The sequence below is a fragment of the Leptidea sinapis genome, chromosome 1, assembly GCF_905404315.1.
Source record: "Leptidea sinapis chromosome 1, ilLepSina1.1, whole genome shotgun sequence".
NCBI lineage: Eukaryota > Metazoa > Arthropoda > Insecta > Lepidoptera > Pieridae > Leptidea > Leptidea sinapis.
The window spans coordinates 18,431,010-18,443,857 of record NC_066265.1 but is presented as its reverse complement, the minus strand read 5'-3'; positions in this window follow the sequence as shown (position 1 = coordinate 18,443,857).

The following is a 12,848-nucleotide window of genomic DNA, read 5'->3' as shown; positions in this document are numbered from 1 at the left end:
ATGGGTTTTAAGTCGGAGCATGCACCGTTGATAACAACCTTGATGCTCCGATCAGCCAAAAAGCTAGTGACCCATTTGCACAACTTCTCGGGAAGCCCATCGGATGGCAGTTTCGCTATAAGCGCTTTATGCCACACCCGATCGAAGGCCTTCGCTATGTCCAAACTCACCGCCAACGCCTCTCCCTTCGACTCAACCGCTTGCGCCCATTTATGGGTGAGGTATGCAAGAAGATCACCAGCTGAGCGACCCTGACGGAAACCGTACTGGCAGTTGCTGATCAGCTGGTGCCCCTCTAGATATCCCAAGAGCTGGCGGTTGATGAACTATTCCATTACTTTGGAGAAAATGGAGGTAATGGCAATGGGGCGGTAGTTGGACGGATCTGAGCGTACACCTTTCTTAGGGATCGGGTGCACTAAAGCCGCCTTCCATAATTTCGGGACTGCGCCTGATGAGTAGGAGAGCCGGAAAAGACGGGTAAGGACCGGGGCCAGTTACGGAGCACATGTTCGCAGCACTATCGGGTGAATGCCATCAGGCCCGCTCGATTTGTCAATGTCCAAGGCGAGAAGCACCTTAAGCACGGCGCCATGCCAGATTTTTACCTCCGGTATGTATGACTCGCACCGCGGAATATGCGGTGGTGGTGCACCTTGGTCATCCAGAGTCAAGTTGGACGCGAAGAGGGCTTTCAGGACACAAAAATGCCCACCCATTTGCCATATTGTGTAATTAATTACAGGTTGCAGTATTCCCGAACCGGTACGACTGAAGGCTCTTCTATCTTAGGCCGTACCCACCTGAAAGGCTGGCAACGTATTACTTGACTTCTGATATTATGTGGCTTTTTCATTTTCCATCACGTTTGCCTTTTGCCCCCTTAGCCCCTTCTTATATAAAGAAACCTACACACGTTTCTATAACACATATACAGTCGGTATAAAAGTTACGTCATATGGTTTAAAGCGACTTCAAAAAAGAAGGAGGTTCTCAATTCATCGTTATGTTTTTTTTTATGTTTGTTACCTAAAAACTTTTGACTGGGTGAACTGATTTTGATAAATCTATTTTTATTTGAAGCTGTTGCTTCCCGTGTGGTGCCATAATAATATGGTCCAGATTTGATAATGGCATCCACGAGAAAACCATAAAAGTCTTAAATTTGTATACGTATGCCGAAGACAAATTTTCGAATAACTTAATATCGCGCCAACCGATTTCGATGATTCTTTCTATTGGAAAGGATATACTTCAAAGGTTTTTTGGTCAGAGTTTGGTTAGGTTCTGATTAAGGAATCCATGACAAAGTAACGGAACTCTTCAATTCTTAGGAGCAAATTAAAGATAGTCGGCCGAATCTATTTTATGCTATTAGGATATTTAAGTAACCGTAACCTAATTATGGTCAAGTAATTGTCGTAGTCGAATATTGAATATGATCAATGGAACTCCTTAACGACTTACAATAAGGGCATAATATCTGTGGCAGAATTTCTGTCTGTAATCAAATACAAAGCGCTTACGTTAATTTCTGCATTGAAAAAATTAGTAAATCTACACATATTCAGACAGATTGCTAGTTAGTTGTACTTCAGATTCACTTAATTCAAAAACGCTATTCCAAAACAATAGATACAATATGCACTAAAAAGTATAAGAATAATTGCGTATTTTTATTCAATCTAATTCTAGTTACGATTATTGTAATTTTTGGAGTCGGTGTCAGCCAAGATTTGTAACTACATACATAGTTATAGGTGAGATGTGCTTGAGTCGTGAGGTCACCGATTCCAAAAATAACAATAATCGTAACTAGAATTAGATTGATTATTTAGATTGTATATAGGATAAAAATACGCAATTATTTTTATACTTTTGCAATGCATATTGTATCTATTGTTTTGGAATAGCGTTTTTGAAGTCGGTTGTGTTATAAACCTTAAGTAATTTATTATATTATGTATTATTCTTGAACGTTATCTAGCATGTGGTTATTTCTTTGCGTTCTAATAATTCATTAATTATAAAGATACCACTAAAAATGAAATGAATAAATCATCATAATTTTCAATATTAATTATTATATACAATTATTATGTCTGTAAGCAGATAAATGCATTATATTCTATGAGTAAAAGTATAAAATTTGGATGCCAAAAAGTTAAATAAGAAAACATCCCAATAATTTTGAACGATTTACCGACCCATTTTTGGGACGGACTTTATTGGTAGATTTTTTTTTTATTTTAACGAAAAGTCAAAACATCAGGTAAATATTGTAGGGCCCAATTTATTAATTGTTTATTTATCTTATTCTTATAAAATTCGATATGAACAAAGCTGTAGTAAGTACCTAGGTAGTTTATTATTAATAAGCAATCTATAGCAATGTTTGTTATCTATTATTTGCAAGATCAACGTTAAAAGCTAACGTTATTTATGAATATTAATTATAGCTTTAAATTAACAATTTTAATTCATAAGTTATATTTAAACTAATCAAATATGTAATTATTTATGCTAGTATCGTAAACATCATTGTTTTCTTCTTGTTTCCAATCATTTCCTTGAACTCCAATATAAAGTTCGTGATTATTTTTTGGGAGCGGATAACTTGTGTTTTTTGAATGCTTCTCAATTTTTATTAATTCCCATTGGTCTAACTCTGCACTTTCCTTGTCTCTTGGCAGATGAATATTGACATCGGTAGTATTTTTCATGTTCTCAAAAATATCGTCAAATGACTTAGTCGTTTCATCATTATTAGTTAATTGTGTTTCATCATATTCAAAAGTTCTACCCTCGAGGCCAGAATAAAAATCTTTATATTTGTTATTTATTGGTGTACTCGTTTTCGTCCTTTTATGATGACTTTGGAGTTTCTCTTCATGTTGCTTTGTATTATCAAAGGACTTTTTATATTCAATAGATGTACTCCTGTTCTTTTTTGCATGATCTGTTTTGAACATCCTTTTCCCTTGAAAATTTGTGTTGTTCATATTATGAGAAGAACTATTGTTATCCACAATGTATTCACCTTCTTTCAACCTGTAAGTATTTAACTTAAAAACATTTTGAGACTTGAAATGTGAACTTTCCTTATCTCTTGGCAGATGACTATTGGCATCGGAAGTATTTTTCAAGTTCTCAAAAATATTGTCAAGTGACTTTATCGTTTCATCATCATCAGCCAATATTGTTTCGTCATATTCTAAGGTTCTGTCCTCGGGGGCAGAATAAAAATCTATATATTTGTATTTTTTTGATATACTCGTTTCTGTGCTTTTTTGACGACTGTGGAGTTTTCGTTCATTTCGATTTGTATTTTTATATTCAGTAGATGTATTCCCGTTCCCTTTTACATGTTGTTTAAAATTTGTGTTGTTTATGCGAGAAGCAATATATTGAGCCACTGTGTATTTACCTCCTTTCAATCTGTAACTACTTGGCTTTAAAACATTAAGAGCATTGATTGTTGAAGTGCTCAAACTTTTTGATTTTGATTCATTGTAGTCGTCATAGACGTCACTGTAGAACATCGCATATTTATCTAGAATATCCATGATACTTTTATGTTGTGGCTTATTAGTTGGAGGGTGTGTTTTATTAATCCTTTTTGATGCTAAATGTTTGATACGTGGTATTTCTAGATTTCTATAAAAAGTGGATTCCTTATTAACTTCTGTGTAACTCTCAAGGCTATCATTATCTTCTAGAATTGAGTTCTTTTTATAATGACTTCTGTGTTCAGGTTTAGCTAATTTAATCATTTTATCTAATGTAGGATCACTTGTACTACCAGTAAAATAATATTTGCTTAGGAATTGCGGCTTGTATATTTTATCTGATTTATCTGGCGTTTTTAAGGGACTTCTATAATGTGACGTCTTAAAAAGTTTTGTTATTTCTTTATGGGGTCCATTAGGCGTCTTTAGTATACCCTCTTTAACGTCATTTTTATCAGAAGAAGTACATTGTTTATTGGTATGATTATTCAAAAAGCTTGGTAATAATTGTTGCACGTGTGATAAAATCTTTTTCAAAAATAAGCTCAATTTGATAGTACAACTGCAATTATCACTCACAGTATTATTTTTTATCATCTTCATATTTTTGGGTTTCAATACATTTCCCTTAGGATTTTCTGTCTTTGGCATAGGTGGTGTAACAGATTTCAGGAACGAATTTTCGATGGAATCATAATCTGATTTTAATAATGGTTGAGTCACAGATGCACTTAATGTCGTTTTTTCACTTATCATTTTATCGACGTAATTCATGATTCGTTGATAATCTCTTATTTTTCTTATTTTTGTAAAATACTCAATTTTGGTTATTGGGTTCTTTAAATACATCAAAGGAGACGCTTTATACTCAATAGCATATAATCTTGTTGTTGGCATCTTAAACCAGTTTCTCGTCTCAAAATTTTTCATATCATTAGTGATATCAGTTACTTCGTCAATGGAATCTGTACTTGAATCTTCTTCTATAACATCATTATAATATTTGTTCCGCTTAAATGTTTTTAGCAATATTGGTAAGAGTTGAAGGGTCGTGTGATCAAGATTTAGTTTTGCCTTGTGCAATTTAGTATCAAAAGGTTCAGAACCGATGCTATCATTCATCAAACTAAACCAAGTTGGTTTTAAAATAGATTTTCCATTGTATGCAAAGTTATATGCATACATGAGAATAATGCTCTGAAAAAAAAAGATAAATTTTAATAAGAGATTATTTTAAATTTGTTAAGTTTGCGATGTTATATGGAAACACCAAAAAATGTTAACACCATCAAAAACCCTCTATTGTAAATTAAAATAAATTAACGACATAGGTACTTACCAATAAGAGGAAAGCACATAAATTATGTTTTAAACAAATTGTTATGACATAATATTAGCACAACAGAATAGGAATAATAAAAAGTTACTATATCGTTCACAAAAACATATAAAGCAAATACAAATATAACTAAATTTGTTTCAATTGAAATGGTTAACGGTTTGTTACCTCTGATATTAGCATTTATAGAAAAATTCCCCTGATACACGTATGACATAATCGAATTGCATCCCTTTTACTGGATCTTAAGTATATATTTTATTAAAAAAGCGCAAAAAAAAAGAATGCTTGGGGAGTTTCTTGCGCCGCTGATTCTCTCTCAGAGCGCAATTCGTTTCCGAAGCAGTGGTAGTGATAGGGATGAGATCAAAAAGAATTCTAAAGGAATCAAATTCGAGAAAATAAATGCCTTTTATACATTTTAACTCTACTTTTTGAAATTGATAATTTCAACTAAATATCTGCCATCCTAGTACACTCCTGATATGTATAACGTTTATGTATGTATATCTGATCTATCTGTAATAAAACTAATGAAATGCATTAAATTTTGTAAATTTTTTTTCTTAAGGAATAGGAAACAAGCGATCAAAACTCAAACTCTCTTGTATCACCATAGGAATTTCTGAAACGTTGTCAGTTATAAGTAGGTGTCAGCGCTTTTTAGAACCATGTCGTATTGACCTGGAAACTCATGCAAGAAAGTTATTCCACTGTTTAATTGTACGTGGAAGAATGTGCCTTGAAAAAGCACTCATCCAGGTGATGGCGATGATAATCTAGCTTGGGGTGTTTATTTTAATGAAAATAAGGGACGAGACGAGTAGGACGTTGAGTTGATGGTAATTGATACGCTCTGCCCATTAGAATGCAGTACCGCTCAGGATTATTGAAAAACCCAAAAATTTTGAGTGGCACTACAATTGCGCTTATCACCTTGAGACATAAGATGTTGTCTCATTTGCCCAGTAGTTTCACTAGCTACGGAACCGAATCACAATAATGCTTACACATTTCTGCTTCATGGCAGTTGTGGTACCCATAATCTAGCCGGCATCCTGTGCAAAGGAGCCTTCCACTGGTAAACTGGTGTGAGGTGTGAGTTATGATGGTTGAATATGGTCACAGCTGGTGGCAATGGTGCTGGTGGGATACTCCATACTTTAACATGTATCTTTACTTTGTAATGTAACTTTTTTTTACTGGATATTACATAGTAGGCTGGTTTTCCCTAAGGTTGTGCCCACACTTCCAAATTTCTAACTCTGAATATCTATTTTACCTTTCCGTTCCGGGAAACTCTGATCGCGCGGTATGCGTCAGATCGGCGTGATTTTGGCGCTCGCATAGCGTTATTTCAATGCGCATTATTTTTCGTGTATTATTAGATTGCTTATAATAAGAATAATTTGAGTGAATGTATATGAAAGCTATTAAAACAAGCTATAAGACCATGCAAAATAAACCATCTTATAAACAAAATCAGGGTCTGAACTTGGTGAGGGAATAGTGTGCTATACGGCGCTCTCTGTTTTGGTGTATATGAAAAATCTAGTGCCCTGGGGCACTGCCGAGTACGGAAGGTTATTTCTTAATTCAAGCATAACATAAAAACCACCAACCAAAATACCATCCCTAGTATCTCGATGTATTTTTGTTTGTACGTCAAAGCATTTTAGTATCGACCTCAGCTCCTGTGATATTACAAGAGTGATATGAGCGCCGTTGACCACTTCCTATCTACAATTTCACACAAAAATTGATGTTTGTTTGGTGACAATAACTATTGCAATGTAGATAATCGTCTGAGGTTAGAAAGCCGTAAAGTAGAAAGGTTATAATAACAGTTGACATGCAAAGTAACTCCAACATCTTTTGTCATGTGTGCAATAATGCATAATACTTGTATCGTGTTAATTGTTCTATGAGTAAATACGTTTTTAACTCCGTACGTTCATAGAAGATTTAAGATTCAATTGATAAGTACTTCATCATCAAGAGTCAATTAAAAATAATCTTAATAAATAATAATTAATAACAGTCTTTCGGTCTTTATTCACACATGTATTGGAACGCCCTTAAGTCCAAAGCTTAGTAAATTAGTTGTAGCTATGTTATTTATATAGTTATGTAATCGGCCCCAACTGCCAACCTCACCTGCTCGTGGACCAATGGCGGTATATCCATACACCTGGCCAGGAAACTGGCTGGTAGAGGTTACAGTGACCTTGGAGTATAAATTACCCCAAAAATATTTGGCGCAGAAGGCAACGGGAAACCACTGCGGCTACTGTCCCATGAGAGTTGCAAAGATAAATATACGAGTTGTCAAAAGAGAATGTTTGCCTAGCAACCCGCATAGCGACCGGCGTCCTTAATTTTCCGGGGCTCAGGATGGGAAATTGGCTACCAGCCAAGGTGTAGCAGGCAACCAGGCTGCCCATGGAAAATATGCTAGAAGACCCAGACACCTGTTGTGGAGTACTCCCGCAATGCTGCAAACCGTCAAAAGTGGAGGAGCATCGCGAGGGAGACAGTGCGACCTATAACTGTGGAGACCAACGGCGACTAATGTTGCGTCATCTTGGCAACCACGACCATTCTGACAAGAGTGAACGATTGAGAAGAAGAATGTTATTTATATTACAAATTAAACATTGATATAATAATAATATTACATTAGTTAGTTTTGTGTTTTGAGTATAAAGTCAAAACACAAAACTCATATTATTTTTAATTTCATTTCTCTTACGGTTTAACTTAATGCCTTACATAATATGTAAACGTGATTCGATTTTTTACTTCTTTTTAGGTACAGTGCGAATATAATACTCATAAGGAGTGTAAGTTTTATTAATTATGCTCGAATACAGAGCTCGGAATACAAAGAGCTGCGAGAATAAACTTTGCTGTCAATATATTGTAGGCGTTAAAATGCGTTTGTTTGGCTATATGACTAACAAATATCGACTTTACGTTCATCGGAATAGCACCTTTAGGTAAGTACATATGCTCATCGTAAAGTTTTTATTCACATGTCAAGTTTTTAAAATTTTATTTTAAAAAATTAATGGCTGATTGATTGGGTTTTGCTTGAAGGTACAGACCAACTATTTTTTTTTATTGTTTTGAACCCACAGCACACAAAAATTAATGGCCGACTGCCAATTACAGGTTCACACTATTCATAAATAGTACAAGTATACCATAGTACAGCATTTAATCCTCTAATTAAACGGTGATTAAATCAAAATAAAAAATTTAACTTATAAATATAAAGATTTTGTGTGTATGAGTGTATGTGTCTATGTGTCTATGAGTGTATGTGCGTATGTCTTAAATCGTTATCAACTCCTCGATTACAGTATACTTAAAATGTATAAATATCTGTTGGTAAGAAATACGGTATGGCAGACCACCGAATTCTGGGCATAAATAGAGTGAGTAATTGGGACTTTTAAAATGGTTAATGCCTTGTATGCTTATTCGGGACTCTAAATATAATTTTAACCTCATTATATTTTGACAGACAAAGAAGCAACAACGAAAGGATCCTGCGAGGATTGGTCATCTTGTAGTAATCAAGAATATCATTCTTCTGTATCATCTAAGTCAGGGGTGCTCAAGCTTGAACTGCTGGCGATCTACCTTAAAATTGTTAGACTACGATCGATCGGCTCTGAGAATCTTCAAGTATGTGCGATGAAGGATTGTCGTCTAGCTAGAGTGTCACGATGACATAGATATTAGTTTTGCGCAAAATATGCATTATTTAAGCAAGGTAAGTGTAGGTCTGCTCTTAAATGTCAATGAAAAAACTCATAATTATTATTCAAAATTGCAAGTTTATTGGTTCTTACAAAACAAACGCGTTCTAAAGTTCTAAGCTTAACATGATAGTGACTGTTGAAGCGTGACAGTGCATGTCCTGAGCATAATTTTCATAAGATGGTACGTAATTACCGATTTTAGTTTATTATACCGGATTTTTTTCTCGAGATCGACTCAAAAAGCACTCGCGATCGACCTGTTGATCCCGATCGATCGTTTGAGCACCCCTGATCTTAGTGATGGAGCAAGAAATACTCTTCTTGATTTTATATGAAATAAATCTTATACAGGTTACCAGGGATTGGTAATACAAAGTTGGTAGTTAAACTGAATCTTACACGGGAAATTGGGATCCGATATGCTCATTTATGTATTTGAGGTTCATTTTAAGAGGTAAGTTAGATAGAGTTGATGACTGTTCTACTATATTTAATAAGATTGCCAGCATTATATTATTTTAAATTTTTATTTTTTAGATGATTATTTTTTCTATTGTAATCTAATACATAAAATTTTCGTGTCGCGGTGTTTGTAGTTAAACTCCTCCGAAACGGCTTTTGAGAATTTTTTTTATAATTTTATTTTATTATGATTGAAGCATTAAAAAAGGATACAACTTAAAATTTTCGCCCTTCTACGATCGATAACTATTTTTGTATCGCGATTTTTATATTATTCTTTTCCATCCACAAATCCGCTATAGGGTTGCAAGATGGCAATCGAACACAATAATTGTAGTATGATTAATTTGGTAGGTCTGAGATTAAGTTGCATCCAGTTTTTATACCCCAAAATTTTTTTTAATTACTTTATATGGCAATACAACGTTTGCTGGGTCAGCTAGAAGTTTATCTGCAGCGTTGGAAAATAAATATCTTCTTTATTCTAGCCTAGACTAAAAAAAATGCATGAAAGCGAACCAAACTAAAAAGATTCGTGTATTAGTATGGTTTGTATTTTTTTTTATTTTATATGTAAAGTAATTTGTCCAAAAATCATATAAGTGCTTAATGGCGATTTAGTACGTAGCAGTACCTAAGTGTGTAGTTTTATATAGTATGTATTATATATTATGTATTAAGTATTATAATTATGTATAGCAAAGATAGATATTGCGTGTAATTTATTATAGATATAATAGAGCGCTAAATCTTTGTTGTTAATAATATAGTTTGTATTGTAGATGGTAAGAGAAATCACATCCAATTTAACAAAATTAAGCAGACATAACAAATAAAAAAAATTGCTAGAATGTTAGAAAAATTTGTACATGCTACATTCAAAAAACATACAACATTAATAGTTAACACCTTTAACATAATATATGTAATTAAAACGAGATGGCACACAATACTTACAATAACAATAACAACAGTGATGGCCGTGGAAATTGCGGCACAAAGGCATCCCTGTCGAAGCTGGCGTTTCCTGGAGAGCCTCAAGAACTCCTCCGTCTTGGCATCAATGGTCCGGTACAGGCCAAAATGCCTGAACGAGGAGGTACTGCTCCCTTCACCTTCACTTGACATTTTAATACATCACTATATTATGATCAATATCGTAGGTATTTTTGTTTGTTTGTTGCAACGTGTAATGCGTCCGCGATCAAATATGTGAATTCTTTGCGAGTGTACACGACAATGTGTTTTCCTTTGAGATTGTTTTTCTTTAGTGTTGTAGAGACATATCGATACTTTATTAATGTTTATATTTATGCAATCTTATTAGGCTCTGCAGACATGCTAAAAATGATAAATTCACATGCCTTGCGATTTGCCACCTGACACTTAATAAACTGTCAAATCTTATTAAAACAAGACCATATCTCACCTAATGTCAATGTAAAGGCTTACCTTTAGATGAGATGAAGTACTTTTTTCATAAGACACATAATATTTTAGGCTTTATGGGTAAATGTATACACTTTTATAATAAAGTCCCAGCCACTGTTCAGGCATTATCTATAAATAAATTTAAATGATTTATTGAAAAATGGCTCAGTCGTAAATCCTACTACTCCACAGCTGTATATCTAAGTGATCCGACAACCTGGAACTAGATTATGATTATTTTATAGCAATAGCAATGACAGTACAACCTTGGAAGAATTTCCTGGGGCGGTTTTTTCTCTCTCAGAGCGCCATTTGTTTCAGAAGCGGTACTAGTATCTAGTATATAAGAAATTACATCAAAATTAATTCTAAAGGAATCAACTTTGAGAAAATAAATGCCTTTTATGCCTTTTTTGCGTTCTACCCATGGAGGCAGACTTGTATTCGCTAGATGGTCCAGACACTGATGCTATCTCAGTGGATTACGTGTTACAAGAGCGTATGGAACTTTGATTCCGTTCTCTTCGGTGCCTATCAGTGGTAAGCCTCAACCTTGTTTCGTTCGCTCGTCGGAGGTAATATTCCGACATAAAATCATCCTTAAGGCCCTTTTCACCTTGGGTATTCATATAATCGAATAGGCCCGATGGCATTCTCCTGATCATACTTGTTCAGAACTGGCCCTGGTCCCTTTCTTTTTCGCCACTATAACCCATCAGGCGTTCTGTCAGACTTATGGAAAACAGCTTCATTACTACCAATTTCTAAAACAGATTGATTTTAGGATCTGTACAACTACTGCTCCGTTACTATTAGATATCATTTTTCTCAACGAAATTGAGTTGATTATCAACCACCAGCTCTGGGGACAGCTGAAGGCGTACCAGCTAATAATTGATTACCAGCCTGTTTTTGCAGCTAGTAAGATTACTAGCTGCAAAAACTTAATGGAGTTATACAAGCAGATGCTTGTATAACTCCCCATAGAGGGTGGAAGCGGCGGAAGTCGAGGAAGAGGCATTAGTCTTAACATAGCGAAAGCCGGGTAACCAAGCACTTCTTACAAAGCTGCCATCCCATGAGCCTCCCAAGAAATAATGCAAATGGGCCACTAGATTTTGGCTGATCGGAGCATCAAGGTTGCTATTGAGCTTGCATGCTCAGACTTAAAACCCATGACGCTGGTGTTCTGCAGAGCTGCATTTTATTTCCTATGGTGTTTTTTCGGTGTCTGTACAATGTAACGATGGCCTCCAATATAAAAAACTTAATTAAATTAATATTGATGTAATTCAAAATAAAAAATTGTAAATAAGTTATCGTGCCGTGGTCACATCACTAGCATGCTCGCAGTGCAGTAGAGCGTGTTATGGACGGACAGCGTACGCTCCTAATCTCAAGCACTACACACCGAGACAAGTGAAACGTTTTTATGTATATATTATTCGTCGTTACGTGAGCTCAAATTGTTTCTTAAATTACTAACGTGAACTCGCAACTCAAATTGGACAATTTCGACTTCCAGGTTTGCGTGTTATTACCGTGATATTTTCACACGAATATTTTTGTCATGTCTTGAGATTATTCTTTTAATCTAAATCTTATCATTCTAGTAACAAAGTTTCTTTCTCTTGTCTTCTCGTACCAAATACCGCAGTGTCTGAAGACGAAAGTTTTCAACCAGTGTGTGTTGCCAGTGATGACTTACGGTACGCAGAGGTGGTCGCTAACTATGGGCTAACTAAGCTCATGGTCGCTCAGAGGGCAATAGAGGAGGAAATGAGGAGATCCGTAGGAGAACGAAAGTCACTGACATAGCTCAAATGATTGCGAAATTGACGTAATCCACGTACCGGAAGACGCAGTGTTGGTAGACCCCCACAAGATGGACCGACGACCTGGTCAAGATCGCCGGAATACGTTGGATGAGAGCAGCGTAGGACCAATCACCATGGAGATCTTTGGGGGAGGCCTTTGTCCAGCAGTGGACGTCTTCCGGCTGATGATAATGTTGATGAATAAAGTTTAGTGCCAAAGATTGTTGAGACATGTCCCCATGTGGGTTTTTTAATGTAAAAATTAAACGGAAAACCAATAACTAGAATCGTCTTATTCTCTCACATTTGAATTTTCTGAAGGCTCCACAGCGTGTTGGGTGTCCTTACTATTAGAGGATGCAATGGTGTACACTTGTGATTAAGGTCTCATAGCTAGAGTTTTAAATACGAATAATAAAAGAAAATAATAATCATTAGAGAAATGTTTAAGCCTGTCGGCTCCTTTGCACAGGATGCCGGGTAAATTATGGGTATATATATATACCACAATGGCACCTAT